This window comes from Echinops telfairi, unplaced genomic scaffold (assembly GCF_000313985.2).
Source record: "Echinops telfairi isolate 266 unplaced genomic scaffold, ASM31398v2 ScPeMD7_70;HRSCAF=299, whole genome shotgun sequence".
In the NCBI taxonomy this organism is placed as follows: Eukaryota; Metazoa; Chordata; class Mammalia; order Afrosoricida; family Tenrecidae; genus Echinops; species Echinops telfairi.
Genome location: NW_022103968.1, coordinates 52,791,498 through 52,810,635, shown reverse-complemented (window position 1 = coordinate 52,810,635; position 19,138 = coordinate 52,791,498). Strand labels below are relative to the sequence as shown.

General features: G+C 40.2%; 1 protein-coding gene across 2 annotated transcripts in view; it reads right to left on the bottom strand.

Annotated features, from left to right (window-relative positions):
* The window catches only part of ARID5B (AT-rich interaction domain 5B), a 200,589-nt gene that overhangs the window by 147,685 nt on the left and 33,766 nt on the right, over positions 1-19,138 (bottom strand). The gene's annotated exons all lie outside the window — the stretch shown is intronic.

Below are 19,138 nucleotides of genomic sequence, written 5' to 3'. Positions count from 1 at the left end.
CGAATTAACCATTCATGAGATGGTCAGTGTCTCAATCCTACTGTTTCAGTAGCGTCTAGTCTTTGGGCACCCAGTTAAGTGATGCACCAAAATGGCAGGTGCATGGGGGCTTATTTCAGACTTCACGTCTGATGTTGTGAGGTTGGTACCCAACTGACCTACATTCAGGTTATCCTAATTTAATCCACTGTCATCGAGTCCAATTCCCACACTCACAGTGACCCTGTGAAACAGTAAAACTACTCCTATGGGTTCCCCGTCTGTAAATCTTTACAGGAGCACTCCGCCCCATCTTTGTCCCGTGGAACAGCTATGGGGTTGAACAGCAGACAATGCACTTAGCAGGCCACTGCTTACCCCAGAGCACCAAGCCTTCGTAATGGAAAGCCAAAGAGTTTTAAAATGTTATGATATATACAGTACTTTTTTTGTGCCACATCATATCTTGAACCCCTGGAATCTGTTATATTATAAAATTATCAAAACAACACTATGAGGTAGGAGTTATTATGCCCATTTTATAGATGAGAAAGCTAGAAATTGGAATTCTAGTGTTCAACCCATATTTATCCTATATTAGGCTGCTTCTAGGTATAAAATTAAAGTCTAGTCATCCATCACTCATTCAACGCATGCATTGAACACCTATTATATGCCAGATCATGGCATTAAAGGGGAGGGGCTACTTTTTTTCTCATCCCTTTAAGTAGTTTTGTCTAGAAATAGCAAGTGGAACCTTTATCAGAGAAACAAAAGAAAAGTTCTCTTATCTTGAGCTTCTATGAGTACTGCTAGAATATGGACCAAATTCGGAACCATAAACTCTATACAGAGGTCCCTGGGTAAAAGATGCCAAGTACTTATTTGATCAATATGTACAGTGTTGCCACTGAACCAACGACTCTCAAGAACTGAACTTTCCACAGAATCCTTCGACAGACCACTTTTTATGAAGACTTGTGGTGTAAAATCTCAGCCTCAGAAAAAAAGCATGTCCTGCTTCATCAAGGAAGGTCCATGGGGGGCACAAACAGTGTGCACTCAACTGCTAACCTAACAGTTGGCAGTTCAAACCCACTCAGCAGTACCAGAGAAGAAAAGTCTTGGGGCTCTGCTGCCATTTAAGATGAGCCATAAAACCCACTGGCATTGACTCTACACCTGCTCACAGGTGAGAGAGGCCACAGGAGAAAAGCCCCAGTGAGTTGCGAAAGCAGTAGGTTTGGAGTTGATTCTTTACAGAAGCAGACTGCCACTTCTTTCTGCCGCTGAACACCTGAGGCTACTGGGCTTGAACCGCTGGCCGTCAGGTTAGCATCAAAGTGCTTTCAGCATTCTACTACCAGAGCCAAGAAAACGCCATAGAGCGTTTCTTCCCTGGAACACCTGGCGTTGTCAGAAGTCAGTATCAACGCCTTGGCGATGAGAAACTCACCACGTTACTAACAGGTTTTTAAAATAGTACTTCCGGATGTTGAACGTTTCCTTAGACCCCTTTGGAAAGGCAGTAACTAATAAACATAATGTGTACACAACACACCCAGGCTACAGGTGGTAGAAAACAAGATTCGTCTATTATCCATCTCTGCGTTCAGAATATACAATCTGCAAATATAAAAGAGAAAGACACGAGATGAGAGACAGAGAGACATGTGTTCCTTCTGTCCCTGTCAGGTTCATGATAGCAGAAGCCTTCCTATGGGAAGTGGAATTCCAAGCAACCCCCTTGTCTTGCTTCTTCATAGTATGGTGGCTTCATTGGAGTTAAAAAGGAGTCGGTCAGTCAGCAACTCATAACCAAAAGTGCTTGATGGGCCTTAGGCTGTCAGAAGAGTGTTCACGAATGTCCTAACATGTCATTTAATTGGGGGCTATAAAAATTCTGAGGGAGGAGGGAGGGGACAAAATGAGGAGCTGATACCAAAGGCCCAAGTAGAAAGCAAATGTTTTGAGAATGATGAGGGCAACGAATGCACAACAGTGCTTGACACAATGGATGGATGGATGGATGGATTGTGATAAGAGTTGTACGAGCCCCCAATAAAATGATTTTTTCTAAAAATTCAGAGGGAGAAGTTGCACGGTGAACTTCAGGTTCTTCAAATCCTCTGTGCCAGTACCCAAAGTCAGTCGTCCTCCCGACCGAGGGTTGTCAATGTCCTTCTGACTCAAGGCAAGTCCACGAGTATCACTGCAGAGCGGGGCAGGTCACCACAGGGTGACAGATGGGGACTTTCTTCCGAGGCTCCAACCATTGGGTTTGCAGCCCAGCACATGAGTCATTGGTGCCACAGCCAGGGACGCCATGCACCACCAAGACAGACACTACTGGTGACCAGGCTCCCTCTGACCTGTCGAGACCATCAGAAAAATATGATGCAGAGAGTGACCTGAAATTTTTGAGTGTTTTTGTTTAGGGGGTTAATTGCAAAGATGTTATTTTTAAAAGGCATTCATAACAGTTTGATCACCACAGGGCTCTTTCCAAATCAAATGAATGCTATTGTTGATCCCCGACGAAAATGTGCACACATCTAGTTGCACAAAATTCAGCCTTTGGGTGTTGTCAGGAAGGAGTACAATCTCACAAAAACGTTTCCATGAGTTCCTTCGCTGATTTAGGCTTGACTTAATTTTGTTGTTGTTATTGCAGTTGCGTCTACACAGCAAAATGCGCACCAATCCTGCAGGTTGTTGGTGCTCCACGTAGCGAGAGGGACTTCCGTAAGTGGTGCACCCATCAACACCGTCTTTTCACAGTAGTTCTTCCTCCACTATCGTAACTCACTGCCCGCTAAGATTCCTCCCACATCGCTTGATTTGCGGTTGTCCATTTGATCTGAGGGTTCTTTAGTAAAACTGATGGCTCCTAGAATCTCTCAGAACGTAAGACATTTGTCTTAACGTTATAGTTTTATAGGATGTGGGCGGGGGTGATGAACTCCCCATCCCCAGTGTGTGTGTGTGTGTGTGTGGGGGGGGGGGTTACTTCACTCCTGGAACAGAGAAAGGATAGAGAAAACTATAATCTGCCAGGAAACTCTGCTCATGGTAAATTTTCTGATTTCATGAGCTCAATCATCAATATTGCCTTTGAGAGGAATTGCTTTATATAAACTGATTTGATTAACCAACACTAGCCCCATTTGCAGCTATGAATAATGGAAAGAGGCAGAAGTTGACATTTTCATGAAAAAGTTTCATCATTTGCCCTCTAAAATTGTTCATGTTTGTTAAGGAAAAATTTTAATTTTTAGTTTGATCAAAGTTAATTTTTTATCTTAGTCTGTAGGTTATGCCATCAGAATATGATATGAAAGCATTGCTTTGATGAAGCAAGGATACCTAATGAGGGATAAAGACTTACCATTTTGAGATTCAACCGATAGCTACTTATCCCCAAAGCATGCATTGGCAAGTAGGAAAAGTCTTCAGTTATAAAACTCAATACATCATATAAATCAAGAAAGAATCTCAGGCTGAATTATCTTGCCTCTAACATCTCAGAAAACTTTCTGAGCAGAAATGCTGAAGGTTTGGCAGAATGTTAAGAATTGCAATGGGAAACATACAATATATCTTTTTCTTCTATTAAGCAGACAGGCTCGGTTTGGACCGCACATTTATTAGAGGCCGTGAAAGAGTAGTACTTGACATCAAGCATAGGATTTCTATCTGGAGAGCCAAGGCAAAGCCCACGTTCCCGGCCGCCGGGTACAAGGGACTCTCAAAAGCAAGCTCCAAGACAGAGAAGACCAGGAGAGTCTTCATTTCCGGTAACGTCCTGGTTGAATCGGAAGATCACATGAGATGGGAATCTCCCCCATTACCCAACAACAATGTACACGAGATGACTGCCAAAGAAACAGGAGTCACAACGGCTGCTCTTCCAGCATTTACAAGCGTGCTCATAGGCAAGGCATGTGTATATTCAAGAACCTTCTTCCTGTTCCCAATGTGCTTGGCTTACACCTTCCTCCATGCCCTGGTGAGATACTCAGTCTTACACCATAGTTATGTCTGTCTGCTCTGCTACACTGAGTTCCTGAGGGTAGGGACCAGACCTCTTTCATCCTCATGTTCCTTCAATAGCAAGCAGAGTGCCCATCAAAACAACCAAGCTATGTTTAATGACAACAGAATATATTGTCCACGGCTTCAGTTTTTCATTTCAAACTTAACTCTCATCCTCTTGGTCACAAGACTCACATTGGACATGCTGAAAAGCTGCATAGCTACATGGCTGCCATACTGGAAAGCGCGGAGTTAGGCCTCCTGTGAAAAGCGGACAAGAGCAAATTGCAAAATAACACACGTAGGAAGAGCCTATCTTTAAGACAAAACAGTCTACATATACACAGGGGAAACCGGAAGAACGAACAATGTGTTGTTTATAGAAAAAGGTGCAGAATGGGGAAGGGGAAAAGGAGGGCTTTTGCAAGATATAACTTCTTACATGTGGTCGAGAAAAAGTAGCAGTCTGGAGAAAATCCAGATTGAAGTACCTAAATAGAGAAATACAGTCACCCTGTGAGAGTGGCAGGCCCACTGCGATTGATGTAGGTGAAGGGTCACCAGAAAGGTAGTGCAGCGAGACACGGCAGCCTAGAAGGAAGATAGAGTTGGAGAGGTTGGTATGAACGGGAGAAGAACATCTCGGGGGCGGGTGTGGTGAGAGGTGAGAAGGCCGGCAAGCATTTTCACAATACTGAAAGGATAGCAAGAATAAGGCGCGGTGGATGGATTTGTTCAGTGTTATAGGAACTGAAGTAGAAAGAGTTATTTTTATTATGTATAACAGAACAAAACGCCTTAAGGAACAATCGTATGAAGTCAAAACAATGGTTTACACTTATTTGGGGTTATATTTGAATTTGATATCTCGTTTCTCTTCTAGAACATACTCTAAAACATACATTTAAAACTTAAGTTCATCAAAAGTTAAGACAGCTGAGAGATGACATCAGAAAGTGAATTAATGCAGTTAGGTTAAAATTTAACATTTTATCATTCATTTTCTCTTTTAACCCATTCTTAGAGTTTTTTAGTATTTTCTGCTTTCTTTGGGATTGAAAAAAAATGTAAATAATATCATTGAAGAGGTTATATAGAAATTGTGAAACAAATACCTAATTTATTGTGTGTACAATTTCACTGAAAACAAAATAAAAGTTTATTTAAGAAGAAAAAGACGGTGTGAGATTACCTTATAAAGTGATCATCTCACACAAAAGCCAATAAACTGATATTTCTTCAGAAGACCTTTAAGAATTAGTGATAGAAAGTGTCAAACAATAATTGTGTAAAGGACCCCATTACTATCCTAAATGCATGTCGCATGGGAGAAAGACTATGCGTTCTACTTCCATAAAGTGCAACAGTCTCAGACTCTGGAAATGGCAGCTGGTTTTAACCTGTCCTATAGGGTCCCTTTGAGTCAGAATCAACTCAATGACAGTGATTTTGTTTTTTGTCTTTTTAAATGCACACAGCATATATTCATCAATGTTCACTAATGTCTAATTGCCATCTCCTTTCAAAAATATTGAGAAACTAGATATCCCCACCTTGTTGAAGACATGGTCCTGAAATGAATAAGTCCATTAATTAATGATATATGAGTGAAGAGTACGTATGTTACTACTGAATGTGATTATGGTGGTTTTAACGCTCACCTCCCCCACCCCCCGACACTCTTCCCTTTCCAATGGAAGGATGGAAGGAGCTCTGGTGGTGTAGTAGGTTATGTGTTGGGCTGCTACCCACAAGACCAGCAGTTTGAGACCACTAACCATTCCTCAAGAGAAAGATTAGGTTTTTTACTCCCTTGAAGATCTACAGTCTTGGCAACCCACAGAGGCAGTACCCTTGCTATGAGTCAGCATTGAGGCGATGGCAATGATTCTGGTTTTAGGATAGAAGCACACAGCGACATAAAGATCCAATGCAGAGCCATTACAGAAGAAACTGTTCTGCAGCTTGCTCTAGTCACCTGGCATTCTGTGATGCTCACCTTCCTGATACGATCGTTGACGACAAAATGGGTGCATGAGCAAATATGGTGAAGAAAGCTGATGTGGTCCAGCTATTAAGAGATACAGAGTCTAGGGTCTTAAAGGCTTGATGTTAAACAAGAGGCCATCTAGCAGGGAAGCAACAAAGCCTACATGGAAGAATCACACCAGCCTGTGTGATCATGAGGTTTCGATGGGAAGAGGTATAAGAAGTTCAAAAACAAGCAATCAAGTTGATGTGAAGGAGCACAGACAATGTGGAGACCCCAAAACCACCTGTACGATAATTGGGCAGTCCCTCACAGAAGGGCCACATGGAAGCAATGATATATCCAGGGTGCAATAGAACACTGATGTAACACATGACTACCTTCTGGTTCTTTAATATTTCCTTCCCTGACTATTATGGTTTTAGTTTTACCTCATTAATCTTGTTAGACCTGCTTATGTTCATTTGTATAATCAGGATCATTTGATGTATGAAATCGAAGATAAATAAACCCTTCAGAAACAGTGACGGGAGTAAACGTTTTAAAATTGATTGTGATAATGATTCTACAATTCTTCTTGATATGATTGAAGTATTGAATTGTAGGACATGTGTATTATGTGCCAATAACACTATACAATTTTTTAAAACCACTTTTTTTAAAGTAAAAAAAAAACAGTAATGGGAGTAATGATTCCCTGAGGGTATAGGAAGGCTTGTGGGGAGAGGAAGGGGGAACTGAAAGTAATGATGACTGCATAATCCCACCTGAGGGGAACAAATAACAGAATTGTAGATGAACATTAGATGTTCATCTACAATTAATACATTAGATGGTACAAGATATGGCAAAAAATATATATAATATAATAATAAGGGTTCCTGTAGGGGAGGGTGGGTGAGGGAGGGAATAAAGGGAAGCTGATATCTCAAGAAGAAACAAAATTATTTGAAAATGAGGAGTAGCAATTATAAAATTATGCTTGATATAATTGAATTATGGATTATTGTAACATCTTAAAGAGCTATCAATAAAATGATTTTTTTAAAAGAATCATTCTGTAGTCTTGTTTAGCATGAACTTTGCATTGACAAGAAATAGGCCTTTGTTTTGTTCAGCTACTGAGGTTTTGAAGATGGTTGTTACACAGCTTGACCCTGGCTACCCTGACATACATTGAAAATTCTCATTCATAGCCTCCGTAGGAAAGCAACACATGCAACGGTGGCCACATCAATGTGGTTTAGTTGTTAAAACGCAAAACAAAGCAAAAACTAAACTCAAATACTGCAACCACAAGGATAAAAGAAATTTCCGGTTTGGATGATCTGACAAATTCACCAGCACATTTACACACCTACCCATAGTGATGGTGTTGGCTGTCATTGACGTCGACTCATGGAACCCCATGTGACCAAGTCCAGCTGCTTCACAGGACTGCCTGGCCTGTCATCTTTACAGGATTAGAGCTCCAGGTCTTTCCTACTACAGGGAGCATCTGACAAACTGTAAGAAGAGCCAGCTTACAGTCAGAGAAGTGGCCAATCTGATTAGGCCAATGATTGTTTCCTGTGTGATCTACCGGGACACATTTTGAAATCCTGGCACTGGATTTTCTAACCAACTAAGACCAACATCCTTTTGATACAAGAGTGATCAAAGGAAGAGAGAAGCAAATGGTTTGCAAGACAATATGGACTTAGGTAAATTTTAGCATTAAAACAATTTTTTTTTAATCCCATGGAAATTTCTAGACTTTTAGAGAACTGGGGGCCATAATTTATTTAATCCCTGAATGAATTTCAATGATTTGAATACACAATCCAGGCAGCACTGACCTTTTCTGGTCACACAGCTTAAGGAGTGAAGCATTTGAAGCCAGACCCATCTTACTTTAAAGTCTTTCCTTCTTTCCACTACAACACAGCTGGCTTACAAAGGGTGAAGACCTTGGTCCAAAAGAAGCTGTCCTAAACTGGTAGCTTTCATGTTTGTTCATTATTCTAAATCTTTGATGGAAAACATTAATACAAAACAATGGGAACTAAATGAACATTCTCGAGTTAAAAAAAACAACAACCCACAGAGGCTGCCCAAGTGAAAGGCTTGTATTTACACACATAATCTTCACGTGATGGGCAATTAACCAGGTAACTATAGGTTTTCCTCTGCTAGAAAAGTATACGTTTCATCATGCTTTGAAATCTGCCTTATCATCAGTGATGCTATGAAAACAATGTATTGTTTGGGGTTTTTTTCCCCCTTGGTGAAAGAACAGGCCAAGGCAAAGCATTGTTTCTGCCGCCTAATAGAATACTTTTTGTGAACCAAAGAAGTAGAATGGGTAGTTGGAAGGTTGGCGAATATCTTCCACAATGATTGCCAAGTCACCATTTTAAAGGAGGCAAGGATTAAAAGAGTGTGATTGCCTAGAATAAGAAGTATTCGATTTCCTGTGAAAACCATCTCCTTAATAAACTGTCACCTAAGAGACTGATTACAAACAAGCAGATAATAAAAAAGATAAGGCAGAGTAAATCCAGTCTGGATTTGTTTCTTGCACTGCACATTTCTGCCACAGCCATAATCCTGAAACATGAAATCCATTCCCTTGAAGAAGAGAGGAATCCATAAATACCAGCAATCATATGTTAAATGTACACATTTACAACGATTGTGTACAACAACAATGATTCTCAGGCTAGCATGCTACTGTCAAACCTGTTGAAAGGACCCCTCAATTAGGTGTCCCAGAATGAGTCTACCGATGGTTGAGTACCAATTAGGTCAAGAATAATTAGCAATTGAATACCCCGACTAGGTCCCTTCCCTGACCAGGTAGTAATGAGACATCCACTCCACTAGAGAGTGCCTTAGGAAGTTCAGCAAAAGAAATCAAGTCAACCTTCAATTGTTCATGGGTCTGTTAGATAGACTAAGAGCAGAAGACTCCAGAGATTTCAGAAGGGGCTGATCATAAAAGGTATATGTTTACTTAACCTAGTAGGCAGAGCTTTGAGGTTAGAGTGCCTACACTAGTGAGTTAAGACTGGGACTGGGAAGATAAGACAAACACATAAAACAAAATGTAAAGGATCCTACATTATATTTGTACTTAAAGAGTAAAGTGCTCAATTCTGTGGGGGAGACACTAAGTATGATAAGAGCTTAATCAAGGAGGACAGATCTTGTAGTTAGATGGCTAATAGGGGCTTCAGTGGCTTAAAACAAGCCTGCAAGAAGAGGGAGGATTCTCTCAGGAGTAAGCAAAGGCAACGAGTCACGGACAACATGCTGACGTGTATGTGGTTAAAGAGAAAGAAGACCAAGCAGTTAGACAAGTTAGACTAATGCCAAAGGTTGACATAGGAAAGGAGTTAGAGATAAGGTTAGCCAGAGAGTCTGACTTAACGTGTGTGTATCTGTGTGCACTTTAAGCCCGCAATTCTGCCCCTATAAATATGTAAGAGAATAGTGATAAGATGCCTCACAGAAACAAGAAAATCACACAGGTTAAGCAAACTCAAGAGTAAGTGAAATCCCCAGCACCCCTACAATAAAAGAAATATAGTATAAATATATGTAATAAATGAAACCCCTCTATAATAAAATATTATGCAGATAGAAAATAAAAGGGCAGGGGAGAGCATTTTACGGCATGAGACAAATGTCATGACACAGCTACACAGATGAAACTGCAGAAGTGGGAGAGGTGTTTCTCGAACAATGGACTTTTTTTTTTAACGGGAAAAAAGTGCATGTCTATGAGTTCTTGCCTGTAGACATGTTCCTGTAAATGCTAACAGCAGTTACTTCTGGGTGGTAAGAAAGTATGTGATTTATATTTTCTGCTTTTTCTTCGTGTGTATCGCCCACATTTCCCAAAATAAACATGGAAAATATTGGTAGTATGAAAAGTAACAATGAAAGTTATTTAATACAAGAAACAAAACCTAAAGAGAAATGGATGAATCAGGATGTTCACCAGGTTCTCTCCTGCAGCATCTGCATTCCATCATCCAAGAGATGATTGACAAGGAACCCTGGTGGCGCAATGGTTAAGCACCGGGCTGCTAATGAAGAAAGGGTAGTCGCTCTGTAAAGATTACACCTTAGGAATCTCCATGAGGCAAGACAACTCTGTCATGTAGGGTCACCAGGAGTCAGAATGATTTGATGGCACACACAACAAAAGGGTTTTGAAGAAAAACGGAGGGGCTGTACATTGAGCCCCAATATTTAACTAAGGTCACATGTGTAAAATGTACTAGGAATGACTAAAAATCACAGAAGCCAGCAGGGAGGTCTAAAGGGAGGCCATTGTTCAAAGCGAGGCATGACAGGCATTCTCTGGAAGAGAGAAACAACTCTACTTCATCTCTAGGCTAAGCAGCTAGGAAAGGAGGCCTGGTAGCCCTGTGAGTTAGGCTTTGGACTACTAACTGTAAGGTCAGCAGTTCAAACCCACCAGCTGCTCTACAGGAGGAAACTAAGGCTCCCATAAAGATTTACAGTCTTGGAAACGCTACCTCGCTATGAGCCGGAATCACTCTATAGCAGTGGGGAGGCAACTAGGAAAATGCTGAATCACTATTTGCTCAGCCCCGACTGTGCAGGAAGCCCTCCATAAAGCCTCTGAGAACTCGCTATTATTCCATCGGTCCTAAATAAATATATTTATTAAAATGGAGTAATAGCCTAAGCCTCAGCGGTCCTCTGCAATGACCTGTATAAAGCTACGGCCTTAAACATATGTTAGAGAAGAGAAGGGGAGTGAATCTTTGACATTTAGGAAAATTAATGTTTTGCAATAAAACCTCACATTGAAAGCACTCTAAGAGATAAACGAGCTGTTCAGGAGAATCCGTGTCAATACTAAAGAGTATTAAACCTAAATGCCCAAATCAAATATCTGCTCACAAAACCCTTGGGAAAAGTCACATCAATCCACATGTAAGATGTATGTGCTTTATATTCCAAGGTGATTCCATGGTGCTAACAGCCATAATAATACCCTCTCATCAGGAACCATGAAGTGGCTACAGAGTTGATGAACAGAAGGCAAACAAACAAAGAAACAAACAAGATTTTAGAATCAAGAGGAGAAAAGAATCATGCATCTCCCATGAGAGAGGGAGCTATTCAAGCAAAGTGTATGTTAATTACACAGCTGAGGTGTGGAGCCAATGCTATACTTTGAAAGATATATTCAGTGTACCATTGTAGACCAATCAAGCTTGTTCTTCACAGTAGGTCCACTCTTATCACCAAATCAAAGTAGAATTATTGCTCCAAGATGGCAAATTTATTTAGGGTAGCCAAGACTACCCAAAAGATTTTTTCCAGAAGGTGTAAGATAGATAGCCAGAGATGAAAGGCTACATACCGAGATAGCAAGGGAACCAGGTTCAACGTCAATCTATCCCTTAATCTTTGACATTAGGTGGTAACCAGCACAAACACACTTGTGTGACACTTCCCATTTCTTATAAATGAAGCCATCGCCTCCATGGTCTTTTAGATGTGGCTAAAATACCTGATCCAAACAAAGCATTAGAAACAAAATTAAAACAAAACAAAACCCCAAGGAAGGACAGCTGGATTCCAGTAGGATGATCAGAGTTAAACTGCCATATATGGTCATTTAGAGAAGAGTGGTTGGTCATTATCTTATAGAGTTAGGAGAGCTTAAACAAGCTAGGTACCAAGTTAGGCTTCTACCATGAACCTTAACTGAGACAAAAAACAATCGGGACACGTTTTACCCTACATGCTGCAGTGATGCCACTAGAATAACTACAGAAGCTAACTACAGAAGCTAACATTTAACCATCATGGCGATTTCCACTTAGCAACGCTGCTTACCAGATAATGATCCGTAATGAATGCTGTTGATGTTAGAAACAAACTAACAGCTACGCTTCAGAAGGGGCAATACTGCAAAGATCCCCCACCCATGATTGTCCTTTCCTCTGAGAAGTAGCAAAGCCAAAGTCACGCAGCTCTGGAGAAGAGAGACTAATTGTTTGTCATTGTCACATCATTGCTGGAAGATGCCATGCTGGCTCCTGGGTTCTGGCCTTACAAGATGCTATTTTTTATCTGGCTCGAGGTTTCTTAGTAAAAATGAGCTGTTTCCCTGAGAGTACAGAGTAGATGATGATAAAATTAACATTCAAAGTACATCCTAAGAGAAGTAATGTGGATGATAAGGCATTTTGGATGCCCACTGGATAACTGAGAAAAGAATTGGAAGAACAAAATAAAACTGAAATAAGTAGCAATAATTGACAGCTTCTTAGAGGCTATGGGCGAAGAAACTTCAATTAGTCCACTGTCCCCAAAGACTTCTTCCAGGCTAATAAGTCTATGAAAAGCTTCCAAAAAGCATGAACTTCTACCTGATTTTCGTAACTTGGATCCTAAAAATTGAATGAAAGTTCCCATTTCACTTTACGTCATACATCTTGTGTGATACCTCCAATGCTAAACGTAAGAAAACCGTTCTTAAATTCAACAGACTCTTCCTTTAATTGATTACTCATCTTCAGTTCCCCATCAAAAGAGGGCTCTTAAAAAGCAGTCATTAGCCAAGAGGCCTGGGAAGATCTGTGGGTCAATGGAAATTCCAAATGAAGGGCCCTAAGCGGAGTCCATCTTCAGTAGGGTGGTCAATGACCAGTGTGGGATTGACTCAGATATGGTTAGATTTCACAAAGATCTCTTCTCTAGCAGAAATAATTTAAGTATAGACAACATACAACCACTTAAAAAAAGGTGGTGAATATATAGGAAACAAAACACCAATCTGAAATCTTCATATGTATGTCAATTACATTAATTATATTTATTGTGTTCAGTCATCCCGTTAACTATTCCCAAATGTTTGTACCACCTTTAACAGAGCCTCAGTGTCTATGAGGCATGTCAGGACACTTTTCACTCATCCATTCTGCAGAAAATTCAGGATAATATTCAACTCTTTTATTACATTACCAAACTAAAATTTTAACTTCCAAATGAATGGTCCAACCTCCATCATGTGTTCCCAGTTTCTTAGAAAACAATCTTATCATCAGGCTGTTCTAAAATATTGAATGTCGTGGATGCTAATTCTGAGAAGTACGCACTTGGTCATCCTCCGAAGTCCTTGAGCCTGTCCCTTTGCAATGACCTGAGACAACTCCCTGAAGGAAGAGCCGCGTTGACGCTTGGACTGCAGGCTTCTCCAACGTTAACTGTGCTATGATTAGAATCTTTAAAGAATGCATGAGACATGCAAAAAATGTTCTCAGAGAACTCTGCAGAAAAAAAAAATTCTTTTGGATTTTTTCTTTTTGTTTTTTTTTTTGTATGCCCCATCTCTAATTGATTTCTATCCTGAAGTTAAAGATATTACAAAGGCTAAATCAGTTGCAGGGAGGCGGCTATTCAACAAAGACTCCTCCTGATAACCATGAACAGAAGAACAATGCAAGACGATGTTGCCTCAGAAAGATTTCAAACTACAGTGTTAAGGAAAATGGCAAGGATCGGCTATTTGAAATGAAAATATAAACAATAAATACCCTTATAAGGCTCTTCAGTACCCATACAAAATTTAAATTTATAATGAAAGAACAAGGTGGGGGAGGGAGAAGAATGAAGAATTATCTCAGTAGGAAGTATGTCTTCAAACCTACTAAGTTCATTAGCTGTCACAAGTGAAAGTTCTTTAGTGTGACAAACTGTCAACACCTTAACATGCTTCTTATTGGGGATATTTGTAGTGTTTTCTTCCACACAGAGAGAAGTTTTCTTCCCCAGCCACATCCTTGGAAGCAGCTGGACCAATCAAACTCAAAAGAGGGCGGAAACAACCATTTAAAATAGAAGGCATCCAGAATTTCCAAGCAAGGACCTACGTCCAGTTCTAATCATTGTTACCACTGACCCTACATAGCCCAGCTTATTTTTACATCTGCAAAAAAACAAACCACAACAACATCATGTCAGGAGGAAAGGGCTGGGTTTGCTATACATACACATTTCAATACACAAACAACAAACACATGAAAAAGAAGAAGAGGCAAACAAACAAGGCCCTAAAGGACTTCAATGATAGTTTCCCATGGAGGTGGACAGTAAAGAGGCTAAACCCTATTCTAAATCGGTTGAAAGTACGAATAGGGAAATTCAAAAGGGACAAATAAGCTAACATTTTAAACAGTGGACCTCAGAACTCCTATACATCTGGGCCTCCTTCTGATGCTAAAAATGCGATCATCAGACCACCTAAGACTTCAGTATCACAAATGGATATGGACTAATTTATTTACAGTGGATCTTCAAAACAAAGCAGGGTCTACCTTCTACCCAGGTCTACAAACCAGGAATCTGAAGCTATGAAAATACAAAGGCTTCTCGAGTGAGACACAGATGTACAGGTAGAACCCAGATTCTCCGACTTCCCCTCCTCAAACCTTTCAACACCCCCAGGCCATCTATCTCCAAAAGTACACCTGGAGCAAGAGTACAGCAGGCATTGCTGCCCACTCTCAATTTGATGGGCCTTTAGAAACAGAAATTGAAGAGAGGGAACCCCCATTATTAAATTCAGCCATGCCCACACCCACAATCTTTTGATCTCTTTTCTCAATTTCAGCTCAGACGCCTCTATCTTTTCTTCCTTTTTCTGAAGACACATTTGGAGATGAAACCATTCATAACTGCCCATCCACAGACAGTTTGTGGCAACATAATTGACAATGAGTCTGCTACAAAAAATGAAAATGCTGTTTTAATAACCTTGGCCTAAAATACATTCTGTTGTATGCCTCAAAGGGTTTCAATAAAAAGTCAACCTGTAGAGACATATTTTCTTGGCTTAAACAACAATCCAAAGCATATAAATGTAGTCCAACTATAATGACATATTTATAGGCCAATAAAGCTTACACTGCAGCTTTCAAACTTCACTTAAAGGAACCCTGTAAGAAGCAGTGTTATATACAATAATTTGATTTTTTTAAAAAACTATAGCCCAAGGAATAAAAAATGCAAGTTTGTTATGTTTAACTGATAGTGTTTGTATTCTTTAGTTGCTGAAAATTTTGTAAAATGAAATAATTCTTCATCTGACTACTTACAACTGCCATACCAAATATGGGCATCAACTCCACTTTATTACAAAAGCTAAGTACTGTAATTCTAAAGACAAAAATAAATAACGAGTGGCCTGTGTAGTGAATGATTTAATCAACCCAATTCTTCTGGAAAAACAGGTTCTCGTGTTCATTATGCTTATGAATAATACATTCCTTAACCCTTTTATTTTAACAGTGATTTCTTTCTTTTTTCTTTCTTTTCTTTTTTTCAATAAGCTTCCGTATGAAACAGCCGGAAAGAAGGTGAAGCACTTCACCAAGGAAAGTCACAATTTGCATCGGTTTCATGTTGAACTTTCTTTCTTTGCAAAGAACAAAGAAGAGGGGAGCAGTGAGCGAGCGCCACCCCAGCTCAGAAGTGTTTTTCTAAGATGATTCGTTTTTCCACTGTCTAGAGCTGCAGTTTTTAGTCATCGGTCGTTTAGAATCTTAAGTGAAAAATCCGGAGAGTTTTGTTTTGTTTTAAGGCAAACAGAAAACCCACAGATAATGTCCAACTGTATTTTCTGAAGGAAGGAAGCGTTCCAGAAGAAAGACTGGTGATTTTAATCCGAGCAGTTATTGGACGCTGCCATTTGGGGCAGAGTTTCTCCTTGCAGAGCATGCGTCTGTTGGCAGACACACATTTGTGAGAACATTCTTTTTGTCGTTGCTGTTTTTTCTGTTGGTGGTGGTGTGCTTTCTGATTGACTATTCTGAGAGAGACCGGAAGTGACACAAACTGGGATGAGAGGGAACTTATTCTACCCAAACACTGAGCATCTGAGCATGAGGAGTTCCTTAATTAGCTTTTGTAGTTTAAAATCCTTTCTTTAAGAGTCAACCTAATTACTTTGTTCCTATTGATGTTGGAACATGATGAAATGACTCCGGTATGAAAATAATTAAAAAGAAAAATGCAACAGAAGCATATGGGAGTTTTATTTTATGCACAGAAAGGTGAAATCTTAGCATTCTTTGCTTACTTCCACCCGGAAGAAAAAAAAAGAATGGGGGGTTGGGGGGTTGGGTTTAAGTAATCTCACAGTTCACCTTCTTTCTTTGGGAAGAACAATGTGGGGTTGGAAGGGTTCTACAGAAGGAAAACCCTAATAAGTGTGTGAACTTCCATGAACAATGTGGTGTTGGACATGGTTTCTGTGTGGCTGAGAGAGAGGGAGATAAGAAAACCACTGTGTAGAAAGACAAGTACAGACAACAAAGAGTTGGATGTCACAGACAGAGAAAGGAAGAGGTTGAAGAGAAAGTGCTGTGACAGGAAGGCACAGACAGCAAATGACCCCACCCCAGGACCCCCCACCCCCAGGATAAAGCCTGGCAATGTAGACTTGTAAGCCTTAGATCAGGCAGATAATGGAAACTCATTACATTAAGGAAATTTTTTGTTTCTCTTTCCACATTATTACAACACAGTGTGCATTCCAATTACAAAAGCTATTTGTCTCAAATTCCCCACAGCTCATACCAACTGAGGAGAATTTCAAGGCCCCAAATTCTATCCTTAAAGGGGTATTTTACATTAAGGAAAAAAAAATACATGGAGCCACTTGCCCACCAGGGAGAAACCTCCCGATCAAATCTCCGGTGGGTTCTTTGCCTTCGCCAGTGGAGCTGTCACCCAGATGAGGCTGAAAAAACTGGAATCACTTGGGAAGACTTTGATCAGTACCGATTCCTTGGCCCTGCCTCCAAGCCCATGGACTCGGCCATAGTATTGTTTTTAAATCCCCTGGTACATCTAACGTGCAACCAGATTCCAAACCACGAATCTGAAGTTTCTAGGCCAAACCACTTGCAAGTCCTTTAAATATGCACTATAATCCAATTTCCAGTGCAATCAATCGCAGGAGGATCGTTTGGGGACATTGATTTATTTATTTAAGAACCAAGTCAGAGTTGAGATCTCGAGTTCTTTTGATGGAATCAAGAGATTGAATTACTTTTCATATTCATCAATAGAGCATCCATTTTAAATACAAAATGACTCTGCTATAAATACTTCTGTTTATCAGAGTGACATCAAGCTTAACCAACACATCCTTCTGTCTCCTGGAGGTTTCCTGTTTAGTTTTTATAATAGTTATGATATATTTTATAACAAAAAAAGAAACAAAAAATAAAACAGAATATCAAACAAACACAGAATTTTTTAATGTTAAGGAAAACACCAGACAATAGCAATGCTGCTTAGCTCATGTATGAGTTTAGCAACATATCAGATGTATTACTCAGAATTATCATACATCAGAAGACAACACTGTATATTTCACAAAATAGGGAGTGGAGTGTAACCGCATATACAGAATGCCTTAAGTCAATAAAAGGTCTTTCGCTTTAGCAGGAAAAGTAGTAGTTGAATAATTTTCTCTAACTGTGCACTTGGCCTGAGCCAGTCATGTCCAAAATATCATCACCTGACATCTACTGAAAGCTGCCAGGAAACTGTTGATTATTAAACTCAAACTACACAAAAATATCAATGTATCCGCAAACACAGCACCAGCTCATCACAAACTAGAGTCACGTGAAGGACAAAAGCAGTTACGGTGGTTTTCGGTCTTTTTGTGGCAATTAAAAGAAGTAGTCTAGATTTGTTCCAATAGTTAAGCTCTAGGTTTAAAAAACAAAACCAAAGACAAAACAAAGGACTCAATACCGGAAGTTGTCACATTAAGCGTAAAATGGAGCTGTGAAAATCAGCCTTGTGCTAGAGAAAGACAGCGGTGCTTTAATATGCTAAAAATGCTCAAAGTGAAGCTCCTCTTTGCCAAAAGAGGAAATAACTAGTTTAAATAAGAGGTCAACAACTTTGGTCTTGAGCAATGCTATGAGAGAGCCAGGAAGAACACACACACACACACACACACACACACACTGGAGAAGAAAGAGTTAAGGGGAAAATACCAAAATCATATAAGTAATTACATAGTCCCTTTTATTTGGCAGGTATTGTACTACATCTTTTATTTCTTACATCTTGCAATGATCCTGTAAAGTTCCCCTACTTTCAAGATGGGGAAATTGAGGCTTAAACCAAAAAACAAAACAAAACAAAACCAACCTGTTATAGTCCAGTTGATTCTAACTCATGGCAACTCTATAGGATAGGGTAAAGCCATACTGTAGGATTTCTGAAGCTATGGATCTTTATGGAAATTGGCTACTACACCTTTCTCCCACAGAGAAGTTGGGGGGTTTGAACTACTAACTCTTTGGTTAGCAGCTAAGACTTTTAACCACTGTGCCACCAAGACTTCAACTGAGGCTGAGATTAAATCATTTGTCCAAAGCCATCCTGCTAAGGAAGTCGCAGAATCAGGACTCAAACACTAATCAAAATAACTTTTCCAGAAGTCCACCCCTCCTCTAAACTTAGAGTGGAAGAGAAGAAGGAGCCAAGGAAAAAGCGCAAAGTTCATGTTCATCGCTGAATGCCTATGTGCAAGGGAAACCTCTGCCACAGGTCACCAATCAGCGGGCTCGCCTGTTTGATGCTGCTCCCTCTCTCCAAATGAAATATCCCATATGTCTTCCTCGCTTTGTTTTACACCTAACCTAAAACATGAAATTTTGACATAGCATCAAATACATGTCATACCATCTACGTATGACAAAGATTTAAACTTTTCATCAATACTAGTTCAGTCCCTGATGAAGCCCCAGGGAACCTCAGGCGTATAGTGGTGGACTGCTCAGCTGCTGCCCTGCTATGGGAATCCAACAGCCACTCAGTGGGAGACAGATGAGGCAACACCATGGTACAGTGTCACTCTCTGCCCTGCAGGGGCTCGACGACGACTCAGAATGTAGTTGACAGCAAGGAGTTTGAGTTTTTCTATGAAGATTTATGCCTTGACACTTCCCTCGAAGCCATGTGTTATATCACCCAGTCTCTAGCTCAGGGGTCCACATGCAGAAGGCTCTACAACAGCGGTTTTCAACCTGTGGGTCGCAACCCCTTTGGGGGTTAAACGACCCTTTCACAGGG